Source organism: Mytilus trossulus, chromosome 12, assembly GCF_036588685.1.
Source record: "Mytilus trossulus isolate FHL-02 chromosome 12, PNRI_Mtr1.1.1.hap1, whole genome shotgun sequence".
In the NCBI taxonomy this organism is placed as follows: Eukaryota; Metazoa; Mollusca; class Bivalvia; order Mytilida; family Mytilidae; genus Mytilus; species Mytilus trossulus.
Genome location: NC_086384.1, coordinates 53213783 through 53219307, shown reverse-complemented (window position 1 = coordinate 53219307; position 5525 = coordinate 53213783). Strand labels below are relative to the sequence as shown.

Below are 5525 nucleotides of genomic sequence, written 5' to 3'. Positions count from 1 at the left end.
AGAAATGCCCCAAAAAACGCAAAAAAATAGATAAAAAATCGCTATCGGTGCAGTTTTTGATTTATGGTGTATTTTTATTATTCGTTAAGAAATTAAAAATGGGAATCAGTAATAGACTTGATTTCATAAAGGCATGAAAGGGTTATTGCTTTCTTACCTGTTCGAGAGAGTACGTATTTTAGTATTTTTTGGTTTCTAGATATTGGTCACAAAATATGTTTGGACTTTTTCCTAATGACAGTTGAAATGAAAACGTGTCACGTGCTGAAAGAATAGGAGAACAATTATATCAAATAAGTCAACACGTTCGTACATCATGTCTTATCTCTCTTCGTGATTACGGTATACACATCACTAAGTCAGTATTTGAATTTAGTTGGACTTGTCAAAATTAATGAAAATGTTGTTTTATGTGCTACTAGCAATAACTTATTCATATGTACATGGTGGTGAAGTAAACAGAAACTGTGAGTAGTTTATGCGAAAATTAAATAAATGTATTTGCTACGTCAGGTATCTTTATTAAGCTTAGAGAGAAACAATAAGGACTTAAGGCTATAACAGTCGGGGAAGCATAAATACATGAGGAACACAAGTATTAACATAAATCTTCAAAAGTGAAGAAAAAGTCTTCTAGAGTTTAATCTGCCTGTTAGCACACATGTACATTATCTTGTGTAACCAAAAAAACATATACATTTCATACAAGAAATAATTAAAAACTTTTAAATATAGGAGGAATTTAGAGTATGTCTGTATATTTTCGAATACATTGACCGTACGCAACTGTACTTGTGTATTTATTTTGGATATTAATCATTGCTCTTAAATAACACATGGTACATGTATTTATATAATATTTCAAACATCGTACAATGCAAAAGCGAATCTTCATTTAAAAAAAACGGAAATAAATTAATTATAAGTTTTCTTTCCTTTTTCTTATTTATGTTTTCAAATGATAGTGAGTATAGTGAATCGGATTTGAAATTAATAAAACAGTGAATACAAGGGAAGCTGAATTTTGATTGAAAGCTTTTTTTTCGTAGTGCATAAGAATGTAAGTGCCATTAAAGATACAGATGCATTTTACGATTTCATGTAATTTTTTTTGTGAATGCAAACATGTTCTCTATTTTGATGGCAAGACATCTTCGAACAGCGCGAAAAAGTAACAGTATTGCTATTTATGCGCTACTAATTTTGAAAAATACTTCATTAATAATAATTCTATTTCTCCTCTTTTTTCTTAAACGGCATTAGTGCACAAAGTGTATAAATTCAATATTGCAGAAGGAAATATCATTGATTATCCAGAACTTGTTTTCCTTTAATTTCTTTTTATTTTATATTGCAACCAGTGTTATATTCTTACTTCGTCTATTTACAAACTTCAGCATGGACTTGTAAGAAAACGTAACAATTTTAGTTCAACAGAATTGTTATAGAAGAAATAGAGTTAAAATTAGATCTAAATTTATCCTCATATCTAAAACATGCATAATATATGCATATATTGATCTTAATATAGAATCCAAAATGTTTTGAAAATTGATAGTTGTTGTGTATAAGAATGATGATTTTTCCGACGTAGTCGGTATAGTTTCGGTTTGTGCCCTTTGAACTTAAGGACGCTTAACTATGGCAACAGAATACGCATGCTCAAAAATCTTTTCTGTGATTGGACAAATTGCTGTCACGATGGGTGATTTGGTGGTGTTTGTAAAAACGTCTCGTTAATTATATCGTGATGGAAAGCGAGTAAAAAACTATAAATATTTGAACTAGATCTTACAAAGATTTATATTTTTATTAAAATAATTGTTTCTCCAATAGCTCTTTGCATCCGTGACAGCTGTTTATTCGGGACAATTATATAATTTTTAATGTAAACTTTGTTGTACGAACGTACATGACTTTTAGAACGCATCTACGCATGTGAGATTTCCGCGGGGTTTTGGTGAATGTAAACAGAAAGATACGAGGACCGAGAATACTGAACACAAACAGAGAAAACGTTATTTAAATGGTATCTTTGTGCTTCTGAAGATTGTCGAAATGATAGTTTTAAACATATACTCAAATTTAAATACGTCGGATATCTTTTTTAAAGATAGTTCTTGTTAACAGTACCATTATGTTAATAAATATTAATGGTAATATTAAATTCCGCATTCTTTTATGGTGGATTTAAGAAATATATCTAATTTATCAGTTGAAACTATTCAAATATTTTATTAAAATGAAATGCAAGTTATTCATATAAACATGATAAAAGCAGGAACTCAACAACAAACACTGCGGTTTTGAACACTAGATAAATGACGGATCTCAGGTGTTGTAAAATGAAAAAGGAATTAAAAAGAAATTATATAAATAACTTACCAATTCTTACTTTGTTAGGAATATCAAAGCGATAAACATACATTGATATACAATATAATGTCAATTTGACACAGAAACTAAAAACTTATGGCATATATCTAGCATGATTGTAAAATTTCCTTATTTTTGAACAACTTCAAATGTTCAAAAGATATAAACATATAGTTAATTTGTTTGTAGTACTTTAAAATGAACAGTTATATAATATAGATAGAAAATAACGAAAGGGAAAATTTATGGACACGGTACACAGAATTGTATCTACACACATACCAGACAGAAAAACGTAGATCAAAATGACTTTTGTGTTTACTTTACTTTTTGTTTTATTTCCTTGTGCAGCCAGATTCTTAGTATCTCCGAACTGTGAGTAACATTACAAATAAAATAATATTCAAACAGACTAACAATTAATATTTCTGTTTGATCTCTCTTACTTTCAACCAGGACCACAACAGTATAAAAAAGGAATGAAATCATATAGAGTTAATCTTTCAGGCATACCATCAATTAACTTTATTTCTCAAGTTGTAGCTGAAAATCAGAAAGCGGTTTACTATATAGTAAAAATAATTATAAGATTGGTATATCAGAGAGATGGAGTAATTCTTAATCAGACATAAGGCAAAGACAGGTTCTACTGGTTCATTCTTTTAAAATTTATTGCGTACTTTAAATTGAGTTCAACCTCTAATTTATGCAGAATTCTTCATTATTTCATGCAGTGTTTAATGTAGATAAACTCATCATAGATTCAAGGACTAAATTTAGTATATACGCCAGACGCGCGTTTCGTCTACAAAAGACTCATCAGTGATGCTCGAATCCAAAGAAGTTAAAAATGCCAAAAAAGTACGAAGTTGAAGAGCATTGAGAACCAAAATTCCTAGAAGTTTTGCCAAATAGACTTGTTTTTCTTTTCTTTCTTCAATTTTTTGATTTGATTTTGTATTCAGTATCTTGTATTCCTTTGGTATATAACAATTAATCGGTTAGAGTATAAGTAAGTATACATATTTTTCATACAAATTATATTCTAATTCATAATTCTAACGAACATAAATTATTTACAAAAGAAACTGAACACCTTTGTATGGGATCAGCTCACCTGACAGTGTGCAGCAAAGCTTTAATTTTGTTTAAGACAAATGCAAAGAAAGTTCATCAGTTACTGCCTGTCTAGGCCGCTGCAGGTAACAAGCACAAACAAACAATCTACAAGAATAAAAACAATTTTCATTATGTTCGCATACACAAATATGAATCAAATTATAGATTTAATTTTTACACACATTAATAATCATATAAATAAAACATAACATTAGAAAAATACATTTCGTCGGCTGGGAGGGTGGGAAAACTGTGCTGCACCAAAAGCAAACCTCGAATGACAATACCTTAAATTCTCCCAATCGCCAAAAGTAAAGCATGAAATATTTGAATTAACCTTATTCAAATATCATGGTCAGTACTAACTAAAACATTAAACCTATTATACATTCAACACGTGTATCACGTATAAACCAAGACACGTGGTAATGTTTACATACCGGTGTTCATAACTTTAATAAATATATACACAATTCATGCAAGACAGCTCGATTAAATTTGCACAATAAACATAGAATGATGTAAAATCTAGAATAATCAAATACAAATATTCATTTCGACCATTCGTTCATAAGTTTATTGAAAAACCAGAAAGCAATCGTAAAAAGACGTCAAGTTCAAAGTTAGTTTTATCAATTTTCCATGCATTATACAAAATTATAAACAGTAGACTTTTATGATTTATATGTTGTGAATGTATGTTACTGAATTTAGGGTGATATCACAAAAGTTTAGATTTAAAAATGTGAAAATAATGGATAATAAACAATCACTTTCACGTAGGGTCTAACTAATAACATGTAGATTGCCTGCTTGGGAAATCTGGTACAAAAAGAAATAAAATAACATCTCTATTTCATCATAGGCGGCAATGGAGGGAACTCACAGGCATGTCTTAACCCATATACAGGACAATGGTATCCTGTGTGTTGTTTACCACCTTCGACGGGAATGTGCTGCAGATGTGAGTTTTTTTTTTCTTCTTCTGCTGTAAATTAGGGACAAAACCAAAAACATAAACACATAAAAAAACAAATATCATTAATAAAATAAAGAGAAAATACAAAATATACTGACTTATTTTGAAAGTGATTTGACCATTTTGCTATTGACTGTAATTTAATGACTGGATAACAACACTTAAAAAAGTACGGCATATAAAATCAGTAGTAACAGAATGAAAACAACACAATAAAAATGGCATGCCTCCGAAGTACTTTTCTTGATTTATCGAAGGCTAAGGATGAACACTAACCAACACACTTGAAGATTCACCATGCACTTTACTAGAATAACTTAGACTGCGTATTCATACATCACAAAGGAAAATCTTTGCAACACACTTTCATTCCGCGCTCAACGAGAGGTACTTATGGAAGCTCGAAAGCGTTATTGTTTCCTAGTGCATATTGCACGTGTATAGGTTTCAATAAAAAATCTGATCGTCTTCTCTGATTCTGCAAAGCTTACTTGGTAAATGCATTGAAAGACCAATATAAGAATCCTATTTGGTTTCTGTTTAAATGAATGTTAATTTCAATAGCAAAACAAAATCCATTTCAGTAAAAAGATCGGTAATTTCACATAAATATAACACTTTTTATCAAGAAATCATTACAATCAAGTTTATTTGAGATTAAGCATAGCACTGAAACTAGAAGATCTGCTTCATATTTTGACTTTTTTTTCGAAATTCACACATATAAACGACTTCAAACTAAAATCTATGTATGAACAGCAGGAGACGCTTATCATGTCGATGCACTTATCGCTTGGTTTTAGTTTATGCTATCACCATGTTTATTGGTGCAATTTTTTTCTACGAGTCGGCTAGCGAAGGAGACAATAAAACAAATAGTAAGGAAAAAAGTTCCTTCGGCGAACATGTAATAATAGTAGCACTTTATTTATATTTCTTTTGAAAGAACACTAAAAGTATATTAAACGTTTGTATAGTTAATTGTATTTAAAACATTTTTTTTTCAATTTTCAGACAGAGACTGTAAGTAGTTTTTACTGACAGATTTATC

At 29.9% G+C, this 5525-nt stretch overlaps 1 long non-coding RNA gene across 1 annotated transcript; it reads left to right on the top strand.

Moving 5' to 3' along the window:
- Positions 1–344: 344 nt before the first annotated feature.
- LOC134693160 (uncharacterized) lies at positions 345–4459 on the top strand. The gene is made up of 3 exons (XR_010102347.1): positions 345–467; positions 2728–2751; positions 4361–4459. It is a non-coding gene; the product is annotated as an uncharacterized LOC134693160 (long non-coding RNA).
- Positions 4460–5525: the final 1066 nt, after the last annotated feature.